Source organism: Rana temporaria, chromosome 9 (genome assembly GCF_905171775.1).
Source record: "Rana temporaria chromosome 9, aRanTem1.1, whole genome shotgun sequence".
Taxonomy (NCBI): domain Eukaryota; kingdom Metazoa; phylum Chordata; class Amphibia; order Anura; family Ranidae; genus Rana; species Rana temporaria.
Genome location: NC_053497.1, coordinates 164,504,585 through 164,516,865, shown reverse-complemented (window position 1 = coordinate 164,516,865; position 12,281 = coordinate 164,504,585). Strand labels below are relative to the sequence as shown.

The 12,281-nt window shown below is 44.3% G+C and overlaps 1 protein-coding gene across 3 annotated transcripts in view; it reads right to left on the bottom strand.

Moving 5' to 3' along the window:
- The window catches only part of LOC120914273, a 92,779-nt gene extending 83,155 nt beyond the window's left edge, over positions 1–9,624 (bottom strand). For 2 of the 3 annotated variants that reach the window (XM_040324899.1, XM_040324900.1), the window contains exon 1: positions 9,496–9,624. The gene's annotated coding sequence lies outside the window, so the exon portion shown is untranslated. The remainder of the gene's footprint in view (positions 1–9,495) is intronic. The other variant, XM_040324898.1, reaches the window with a different exon arrangement.
- Between the last annotated feature and the right edge of the window lie 2,657 nt (positions 9,625–12,281).

Here is a 12,281-nt window from a genome sequence, read left to right as displayed (position 1 = left end):
CACCCGTACTCTTCAACATCTACCTCCACTCACTCCTCAAAATCATCAGCAAACAGGACCTGCTCTACCACTCCTACGCTGATGACACTCAACTTTACTTTCGCATCACCAAAAAAAAAACAATATAATGGACTAGAAAAATGCCTGACATTGATAGATAATTGGATGACGGAGAGCTCCATCAAACTCAATGGATCCAAAACAGAACATCTCTTTCTCCACGCAAACCGAAAGACAAACTCTAGGACGACTTTGACACCACCCACCATTCTTGGACAAACCATCACCCCAAGCACCAAAGTCAAAAGCCTCGGAGTCAGCTTTGACTCAGACATGACCATGGATGCACAAATAGGATTAGTAGTCAGCGGATCTCACTATCTTCCCCGCTTGCTGCGCAGACTCATCCCATTCATCCTGGAAGAGGACACAGCAGTAGTAGTTGGAACACTCATCAATTCCCGACTCGACTACGCAAACTCCCTCTACCTAGGTCTACCCAAATACCAGATTTCTTGTCTACAAGTCGTCTAGAACACCTTGGAATCAATCACCCATGCCTTGAGGACTCTCCATTGGCTATCCATAAAGGATCGGGTTACATTCAAGACCCTCTGCCTCACCCACAAATGCACACAAAGAAACGCGTCTCAATATTTATGCGAGAAAATAAAACACTACACCCCTAATCGGGCCCTACGATCAACTAACCAAAATCTCCTCCACATCCCCAATTTCCTTTACAAATCTAAAGGTGAATGTAGATTCGCAGTCCAAGGACCACGGCTTTGGAACGCTCTACCCACGAACATCCACATGGAAGAAAACCATCGGACCTTCAGGAAAAAACTTAAGACCCACCTCTTCTGAAGGATCTGGACGAAATTGGACACAAGAGCCTTGAGGCGATACATTTCGCATTTGTAGCGCTATACAAGTTACTCACTCACTCACTCACTCAGGTGTCTGTTGTCTTGTGGGAAAAAAACAACAGGTGTTTCCACTGCATTTCCATTGAAGTCTATGGAACCAAAAGCACAACCTTCTGTGGAAAAAAAAGGTCCTGACCCTTTGCAAAAAAAGTCACGCACACGCCCCAAACGCGAAAGTGTTAGATAATGTACTAGGTACGTGATACGGCACCGACCGGCCGCCCTGCCACAGTATATGTACGGTTCAGAGTTACAGCAAACTGTATATGAAAAAAGGTCAGACATCATTCATGGTGACTACTAACAGTCTTTCAGCAGAGTTTTCAGATGATAATCTGACAAACCGGAATTACCAGTCCTGGAAGTTTAAAATAAGGAAACTGCTAACGTGGGAGAGTTAATGAAAGTGTACATAAGAGCTCAGATCAAACACACCAACAGATGAGTGGATATTTAAACATCGAACAGGTCAAAGTACTAGATTCCTGAGTACAGATGATGGTCACATTGCGCACGTAGGAAAATGTGAAGTTGCAAAAGAAATGTTGGAGAAGCTACAAAAAGTACACAAATCAGCAAGTCATAAGCTGGCCATACACCATGGGGGTTATTTACTAAAGCTGGAGAGTGAAAAATCTGGTGCAGTTCTGCATATAAACCAATCAGCTTTCAGGTTTTATTGGCAAAACTTAATAGAACAAGTAGAAGTTAGAAGCTGATTGGCTACCATGCAGAGCTGCACCAGATTCTGAGTGCTCCAGTTTTAGAAAATCTTCCCCTGTGTGAATTTCACCAGTTCCTGATGGACCAGCCAAATTTCTCTTTGTGGGTGGCCCTGACGGAACCCCTCACACCTAACATGCTTCAATTAAATAACTGAAGGGATCAGGTAGAAAATCCAAACAGATGCATTTGGGTTTTCTGACAGCCAATGAGGGGGGATTCTTCCATCACTGCTGTTAGTAGTAATGGTAGAATCTGCTGGATTTCTTTAGATCACTTTTGCTGTGCTATATTTACCAATATCTTTGTGTCTGGTGGCAAAGTTCATTGCATATCAGTACTTGGTAATGTTTAAGCTGAATTCCAGGAACTCAGCTACTTTGTAAAAACTGCAGGCATACCATGAGTTAAGTCTAACGAGGTGCCTGCTACTTCCTAGACTTATCTATATTATTCACATCTGATGATTTATTGTGCTCCGGGAAGATATCCTCTGAAGCTCTGATGCTGCTCACTGTGGGTCTCAGTTCCTTGAAGAGCAGAGTCACCGGGAATGCCAAGCCCACCCCTCCCCTCATCTCCTTCTCTCATTCACAGAAGCCTTTGTATTAATTGAACTTACTCAAATAAAACATAGGCTTCTGTGAATTGGCAGCAGAGGGGAGGGGCATGTATAGCTGATTCATGTTCTTCTCTCTCACAGTTTCAAGTGTCCTGTGCGTCCTCCGGAAGTGCAATAAACCTGTCACATATATATAATATAAATAAGTCCCAGAGGTGACATGCACCCAATTGGCATGAACGCACAGTGTACCTGCACTTTTTGCAAAGTTGCTAAATTCATGGAATTCAGCTTTATCAACTTTGCTTTCCACCATAGTACTACCTGGGTGCAACAGAGGACCAACTACAAAACACATTTATTTTCCTATCTAAGCCTTAAGCACAGCAAAATTTGAAGCCTGGACGCCTACAATACTTAACTTCCATGTCAACCTCACCATCCACCGACTCGTCTGTTATGAGACACTCTGAAAACGTATCCTGAAATCTGAACTTTGAAGGTATCAATGTAGGGTTCTGCTTTGGGCACTGCAAAAAACTAATTTAAAGGTGTTGTACAGGTACAATTTATTTTTCCTAAATAGCTTCCTTTACCTTAGTGCAGTCCTCCTTCACTTACCTCATCCTTCCATTTTGCTTTTAAATGTCCTTATTTCTTCTGAGAAATCCTCACTTCCTGTTCTTCTGGCTGTAACTCCACACAGTAATGCAAGGCTTTCTCCCTGATGTGGAGTGTTGTACTCGCCCCCTCCCTTGGACTACAGGAGAGTCAGGACGCCCACTAACACACAGCTCCTTTCTCATTCTGCAACGTAGAGAGCATCCTGACTCTCCCGTAGTCCAAGGGAGGGTACGAGCATGACACCACACCAGGGAGAAAGCCTTGCATTACGGTGTGGAGTTACAGACAGAAGAACAGGAAGTGAGTATTTCTCAGAAGAAATAAGGACATTTAAAAGCAAAATCGAAGGAGGAATGCACTACGGTAAAGGAAGCTATTTAGGGAAAAAAATTGTACCGTTACAACCCCTTTAAAAGTATTCAAGGAAGCTTCCTCTATGTCCTCCCTGATCATAACCCATAATGTGGAGAATGCCTCAGAAGTTAGCATGGTCTCCAACTTGTATGCTTTGTGCATATGACGTTTCTCAAAAACTCATCATTTGATCTCTCATTATTTTGTTTTGGCCATCTGAGACAGTCCTCCTTATGGTTAGTGTGCTGTAGACATTTTGGGGTTTTCATAACCAGGCAATTTCCATCTCAACCCTTTTCACTACCACACTTAATGACATCCTATGTGATCTGTCCTAGCTGGCTTTGTATTTACCGGTGACAACAGGAAACAACTGGTAATTTTTCAGGTCCTGCTGTGGCTGAGGTATGTTTGGGCACCCAACTTACACTGCACGCACAGCAGTTCATGGGGAAGATACTGAGTAGAATTATAGGGGTCTGATAATGTTGAGTTTTATATATATATATATATATATATATATATATATATATATATACACACACATACATACACACAGAGGCATAGCTTGAAGCTTGTGGGGCCCAAAGCAAAAGTTGACCTGGGCCCCCCTCATTACCAACCATCACTTCCACCGTCTGTGCAGATACATCCACCGCACGCCAAGATACTCAAAGTAGCTTAAGAGTTTTAAGTTCCCAGAGTTCCTCTTTACATCAGAGGACAGGGATTACCGCTGGAGAATCAGAGGACAGGGATTACCGCTGGAGAATCAGAGGACAGGGATTACCGCTGGAGAATCAGAGGACAGGGTTCACCGCTGGAGAATCAGAGGACAGGGATTACCGCTGGAGAATCAGAGGACAGGGATTACCGCTGGAGAATCAGAGGACAGGGTTCACCTCTGGAGAATCAGAGGACAGGGTTCACCGCTGGAGAATCAGAGGACAGGGATTACCGCTAGAGAATCAGAGGACAGGGTTCACCGCTGGAGAATCAGAGGACAGGGATTACCGCTGGAGAATCAGAGGACAGGGTTCACCGCTGGAGAATCAGAGGACAGGGTTCACCGCTGGAGAACTAGAGGACAGGGATCACCGCTGGAGAATCAGAGAACAGGGACCCCTGGCAGGTCACTTGACAGAGCTCCTTGCCCATCCCAGCACTGTATACAGCTCCCCCCCCCCTACACAGGGCTGAAATCCCATTCCTTTACACACAGTCTCTCACAGACTGTTTCTGGCTTTTATGTTGTCCTTCTGACCTGTGAAATTCTCTGGTCAGAACGGCAGTGTAGTTGCAGTAGGCAGATACACCCTGTGCAGATCGTGGCTGACTGGCTGTGTTGTAAAGGAATGTGATTTCAGCCCTGCTGAGGAGGAGCAGTATAGAGTGCTGTAATAAGGAAGGAGCTCAGCAGCCGGGCAGAGTATCCAGGGCAGAGAAGGTGGTCAGGGGGCTTTGGGGGGTGCAACTTAGATCTGGGAGGGCAAAGCCATGTGACATAAAATCTGGAGCCTGCAGCCCTTCAGGGGCCCCCTGAGAAAGTGTTAAGGCATTTGTTTTAGCAATTTCTGAAGGTTTCTCTGTCAGTGTTGGCAGGTGTCGGGGGAAGGTCACCTCCCGGAGGTGTGTGTCTTCTCCTCAGTTGTAAGGGAAGTGTGGGGTAAACGGACATCCCCGAGTGGGGGGGTACAGAGAATCCCAGCTGGTGACTAGAAGACACTGAGCAGTGTCTTACCTCACCAGTGGCATCGTTCCCATCATGGCTATAGGACGGCACTCTCCTCCTCTTGCCTCGCTAAGCACGGTTACCATTCCATGTTGTCAGCACACAGCACAGACACTTCCCCATCCTGGGCTGTTCTCACCTCGTGCTCCGCTCCATTCATGAAATGCCTCACAGCTTCTCCCCAGCCAATGAGATTGGAGGGGTGTGGACTGTAGAGGGCAAAGTAGAAGCCTAGTACTGGAGCGTGGCTGTGGGGCCCTAGGGCAGATCAGAGCTGGACTTTGTGGAGGATATGATAATATGACCGGGAGGCTGCTGGGGCCCCCTGGAGCTAGGGGTGGGGTTGTGATTGTGACCCCTGCAACCCTTTATGCTACGTCCATGTGTATATATATATATATATATATATATATATATATATATATATATATATATATATATACGATCACTTTAAGAATTGGTAATACACCTTTGTTTACTTTCCCTAGATGTTCTCCTTTTTTTTGTTTCAATTCCTGGGAAATCAAAACTACTGGATATGTGACAACATAGACTACTGATAAGGACTCAAAATAGACTTTCCTACCAAAACTAGTCTGAACTGACAAGATGCTGTTGAAATCTAATTGTTTGCCTGTCACATGATGTAACCACCTACTTAACTGTTCCCTTCGCTGTTAATAAGATATGAATGCTGATTGGACTAAACTATGCGATCACACCTATAACACGCCTAGTGCTTATGCATATTCATAAAGTATATATTGTTTAACTTGATGTTTTTAAGTCAGAGACACTTCCTTCTTCATTCCACACGTTAGAGCTGGAAGTTGGTCTCTGTTGTGTCTCTCCACTGCAGTGTATACAATAAAGCACCTACTTATATTTTACAAAGATCTGGGTCTACGATCGCATCTGAATGTCTTGTTTGGAGACTACCTAATCTGATTTAACAATAGCTTGCTGCCCCAGTTTGCACCTGCCATGGTATCTTTGGGAGGGTGCTATAATGGTGGTGCTAAAGGACCAGCAAAAAATGGTAGATGAGAACTGGTGCAGGGAAGAATCTTCCCCCACACAATGGTGTGAGTACACCCTTATACATCCTCTGCCAGCTCTGAGATTACAGGTCATGTTTAATAGCTACAGTACATGCTCTGGTCTTGATCTGATTGAGGTCTGCCATACACTGCACTCACACCATCCCGAGGCAGATTGATGAGATGACACAAAAATGCTATATGTTAAGGCAGAATAAAAACAAAAAACTAAAATGTGCTATATTTTAACCACTTAAGGACCGCCTAACACCGATATACGTTGGCAGAATGGCACGGCTGGGCACAGATACGTACCTGTACATCGCCTTTAAGAGCCCAGGCGTGGTCGCACGCGCACGCCACCATCGGCGCTCGCGACCCGGTCCGAAGCTCCGTGACCGTGGGACTATTTAGTGGGACCGACGGAACTCAGAGATACGACGGAGTATCAGGAGATACGCCGTCGTATCTCTTTCTGAATCTGCCCCACTGAGTCTGAAAAACAGGATCGGCCCTTAAAGTGGATGTAAACCCAATTTTTATTTTTATTTTTTGATGTCACAATGTAGAGAATAAGATTTCCTATCATCTGTGCCCAGTCTTGCCACACAGAGTTAATCCAGCTCTGAGCAATCCTCTTTATATTGTTCAGGGAAATAAAACAGACTTCCAGATAAAAACCAAAGTCCTTTCTTGAGTGACAGGTTATTTACATATCTCGTGCACTGCTTGCAGACATACGCAGCTTCTGTAAAAAGTGCTCAATTCACACCCCCCTCCCTTCTTCCCTTCAGCTCTATGTATATTCTGATGGCTGTTGCATTTTCTCATGGCACTGAACTGTGACTCACCCCATATTTTGAAATCATTTAATCAAAACACAGGGGAGGGGATGTAAATTGTGCACTTTTTTTCAGAAGCAAGGACTTTGGTTTGTATCTGGAAGTCTGTTGTATTTCACTGAACAATAAAAGAGGATTGCTCAGAGCTGGATTAACTCTGTGTGGCAAGACTGGGCACAGATGATAGGAAATCGTATTCTCTACATTGTGACATGAAACACTTTAAGTGGTTAAAGGAGAATTGACAAAAAAGGGTTAATTAAATCCACAAGGACTTTTTTGACCACTTCTATTCCTTTATATTGGCTTTTAAAATTTACAAATGCAGCAATTTAGAATTTGGATGAAAGGTTTAGCTCTGGGAAACACTTTTTGAAAGATAAAAAGTGCATTTTATATACAACTATAGAGATCAGACCAAAATGAGGGACAAATGAGGAGGAATGAGGCACAGGCACTTTGTTCCAAATCAGTGACAGTCCCTCCAAATCAGGGACATTTAGGAGCTACGCAAGTATATCAAAGCCATCACTTTTAAGGGAAAAAGACTCCCCCTTCTTCAGGGCTGTTGCTGCATGCTATTTCAATGGGGAAAAAAATACCAAGCCAGATATATATTTGCAATGTATCAGAGGGAAGACAGTCATGACAGCTGTGGTTGCAGGTGCAGCAATGAGGTATTGTATTTCTCTTCTGCTATAAACAGTCTGACTGTTTGCAGTGTTAATTTCAATGACAAAATGAACACTATTTTATTTGACTAAAATAGAACTAAAACTAAAACAATTCAGATGACTAAAATATGACTAAAACTAAAATGACATTTTAGTCAAAAGACTATAACTAAGGCTCCATTCACACCTATGCATGTTGCTTTTGAGCATTTCTGCAGTGCTTTTTGCTTTTTTTTACAGAGATTTTATCAAGATTATGCCCTGAATTTAGTTTTTTTGCTTTTTTTGTCAAATTCGTAGTTGGGCAGATTTAAAAATGCAAATCGCAGCAAAATTGTGGTAAAAATGCACTACATGCTTTTCTGCAGCTTCTCTATTGAGGTCTATTAAACCAAAAAGAAAAAAAAGCACCGTTTTGCATTTAAAAAAATCCCTGACCCTTTCCAAAAATGTAGAGGCAGAAAAATGCATTGATGTGAACACGTTTCATAGGAACCCATGTTAAAAATAGTGTCCTGTGTTTCTGCAAAAAGCATGAACATTTTATTATATTTACCGTATATACTCGAATATAAGCCGAGTTTTTCACATATTTTTTTGTGCTGAAAATGCCCCACTCGGCTTATACTTGGGTCACCTTTTTGCGCCTTATCTCCTGGACTTTGGGCAATTGACACACATATAGCCCCACTCTTCCTCTACAAGTTTACAAAGTTTTTTGTCCGGGGGACCTACGGCCGGGGAGCACCGATTTTTCAAAGCCGGGCACCCCTTCCATAGACTCCCATGTTAAACAGTAATTTCTCCAGTCGAAGGTGCCCTGGGCCTGAAACTTGGCACACATGTAGCACCATTTCTCCTCTACAAGGGTGCAAAGTTTGTTGTCTGGGGGACCTATGGCTGGGAGGCACCGATTTTTCAAACCCGGGCACCCCTTCCATAGACTCCCATATTAAACAGTAATTTCTTCGGTCGTAGGTCCACTGGACCTGAAACTTTGCACACATGTAGCACTATTTCTACTCTACAAGTGTGCAAAGTTTGTTGTTTGAGGGACCTACGGCTGGGGAGCACCGATTTTTCAAATCCTGGCACCCCTTTCATAGGCTCCCATGTTAAACGTCAGTCTAGTCATGGACACAGTGAGGCATGGGCACAGTGAGGCATGGGCACAGTGAGGCATGGGCACAATGAGGCATGGACACAGTGAGGCATGGACACAGTGAGGCATGGACACAGTGAGGCATGGACACAGTGAGGCATGGGCATAGTGAGGCATGAGCACAGTGAGGCATGGACACAGTGAGTCATGAGCACAGTGAGGCATGGACACAGTGAGGCATGGACACAGTGAGGCATGGACACAGTGAGGCATGGCCACAGTGAGGCATGGACACAGTAAGGCATGCAGATGGACACCCTAGGCTTATACTCGAGTCAATACATTTTCCCAGTTTCTTGTGGTAAAATTAGGTGCCTCGGCTTATATTCTGGCCGGCTTATACTCGAGTATATACGGTAATTTTATTTTCTGTTTGCTTATATTACTTTGTTATTTCTTGGAAAATAAAAAAAATTAAGATTGTAATTAAGGAATGTGTAATTAAGAATATTTCACCAAGCTGAAATAAATTACAGGTTTTTAAAGCAAAAAATAAATAAAAAATCTACCTTCTGCCCAGCCTTTTATCCAGAGCAGAGACTGCTTAGGACAGGAGGTGTGTTACTGGCCGGGTGACCAGGTGAAAATAAAGGAAACAAGCTTAGAAAAAGAAAACTAATGTATCCATCACATTGGTAAGCTGCAATATATAACATTTTGCAGTAAAAGCTGCTTATATAGTTCCTCCTCAAGTCTTTATCAATGTGGAAGGAGAAGGGGAACGGAGCAGCACAGGCGATTACTGTAAGCAAGGAGAACTTTTGGTTTTTATTGCCTGCCTGATCATTGTTCCCATTCATCTGCCACCACATTCGATCAAACAATCTAGAGCCCACAATTGTCATCTCACCTCTAATACCGATATGTATATCCGCGGTTGACAGCCGAGAGCTGGGAGTGGAATGATGAGGAAGAGAAAGAGAAGGAGGTAGTAAATACCCTGGGCTGGACTTTGTACCATCTACGTATGGTATGGAATAAAGTGAATACACCCAAGAACCTTCTAGAACTGCTGATAGAAAACAAGAAAGGTGTTACAGTATAAGGAAGGGCGTACATTTATTGTGCAATGAACTATTATTGGAAGATTATGTCTGAAGGTAATATCTGCAGGTTACTTTCTATTGTAGATTACATTTTATGTGCTTGTTTACTGTATGTAAACAACCACGCCTAAATCTGCCACGTCCTTAAACAGTATATTACAAGAAAAATAACCACTTGCCTACCGGGCACTTTTGCCTCCTTCATGCCCAGGCCAATGTTTAGCTTTCAGCGCTCTCACTCTTTGAATGACAATTACAAGTGCCTTGCAAAATATTCACCCCCTTGGCATTTTTTGTGTTTTGTTGCCTCACAACCTGAAATTAACATGGATTGTTTGAGGATTTGCATCATTTCATTTACAGAACATGCCCACAACTTTTTTTTTATTATTGTGAAGCAAACAACAAATAGGAAAAAATAACAGAAAAAAATCGATGTGCATAACTATTCACCCCCTAAAGTCAATACTTTGTAGAGCCACCTTTTGCGGCTATCACAGCTCCAAGTGGCTTTGGATAAGTCTCTATGGCCCAGATTCTCAAAGGCGTTACGACGGCGCAACACCATTTGCGCCGTCGTAACTCCTCACCTGGCCCCGGGTATCTATGCGACTGATTCTTTGAATCAATTACGCATAGATACCCATTAGATCTGACAGGCGTAAGGCTCTTACGCTGTCAGATCTAAAATGCAATTTTGTTTCCCGCCGCTAAGTGTCGCAGACGTCGTTTTCCCCGTCGCTTATGTAAATTAGCAAATTACGGCGATTCCCGAACGTACGCGCGCTCGACGCAGAGAATTTACGTCGTTTCCGTAGCCATTCCGACGCGTAAAGTTGCCCCTGCTATTATGAGGGGCAACCAATGTTAAGTATGGGCGGCGTTCCCGCGTCGAAATTTAAAAAAATTACGTAGTTTGCGTAAGACGTCCGTGAATGGCGCTGGACGCCATTTACGTTAACGTCTAAGCAAATTACGTCGGTGCGACGTCATTTAGCGCAATGCACGTCGGGTAATTTACCCGACGGAGCATGCGCAGTACGCTCGCCGCGGGAGTGCGCCGAATTTAAATGGTGCCCGCCCCATTTGAATTGGGCGGGCTTTCGCCGAGCGATTTAACGATACACCGCCGCAAGTTTACAGGTAAGTGTTCTGAGAAACAGGCTGTAAACCTGTAAACCTGCGGCGGTGTAACGTAAATCACATACGTTACGCTGCCCAGGAGCAACGTAAATGTATGAGAATCTGGCCCTATGAGCTTGCCACATCTTACCACTGGGGTTTTTGCCCATTTCTCCTCGCAAAACTGTTTTCAGCTCCTTCAAGTTGGATGGTTTGCGCTTGTGAACAGCAATCTTTAAATCTGACCACAGATTTTCTATTGGATTGAGGTCTGGGCTTTGACTAGGCCATTCCAACACATTTACATGTTCCCCTTAAACCACTCAAGTGTTGCTTTAGCAGTGTGTTTGGCGTCATTGTCCTGCTGGAAGGTGAACCTCAGTCCTAGCCTCAAATCACACACAGAGTGGTACAGGTTTTGCTGAAGAATATGCCTGTATTTAACACCATCCATCTTTCCCTCAACTCTGACCAGTTTCCCAGTCCCGACTGCTGAAAAACATCCCCACAGCAGGGGATGGTGTTCTTTGGGTGATGCGACGTGTTGGGTTTGCACCAGACATAGCGTTTTATTTGATGGCCAAAAAGTTCAATTTTGGTCTCATCAGACCAGAGCACCTTTCTCCATACATTTTGGGAGTCTCCCACATGCCTTTTCACAAACTCAAAACGTGCCTTTTTGTTTTTTTTGTGGCCACTCTGCCATAAAGCCCAACTCTATGGAGCGTATGGCTTATTGTCGTGCTATGTACAGACACTCCAGTCCAGTGCCGATCCTGACCTCCCTGGGGCCCTAAGCAAAATTACATGTCACATTAAAGTTGAGAAGCGGGGGGGGGGCTGCCGAAGATGACATGTCACATTAAAGTTGAGAAGCGGGGGGGGGGGGGCGCTGCCGACAGTGACACGTCTTACGTCTTACATTAAAGTGAAAAGCGGGGGGTGCTGACTTCTTACCTCTTTTCCCATGCAGCCAGCGAGTTGTGAAGCGGGGTGAGGGGCCGAAAATGACTTCTCACCAGGAGGGGCTTCTAGTAATTTGGGGGGGCCCTCCGCAGCCTTGCGGGGCCCTAAGCGCCTTGCATAGTGAGCATATAGGGCGGATCGGCCCTGCTCCAGTCTCTGCTGTGGAACTCTGCATCTCCTCCAGGGTTAAAGAAAAGAAGGGAGGGCGCACCCACCTAGTGCATTACCACTTAAATTTTATTAAAAACAGAGTAAAAACAATGGGCCAGATTCACAAAGGAGATACGACGGAGTATCTCAGATACTCCGTCGTATCTCTCAGAGTATCTATGGGACTGATTCATAGAATCAGTTACGCATAGATAGCCAGAAGATCCGACAGGTGTAATGGACTTACACTGTCGGATCTTAGGATGCAATACCTCGGCCGCCGCTGGGGGGAGTTTGCGTCGTAAACCAGCGTCGGATATGCAAATTAGGAGTTACGACGATCCACGAAGAT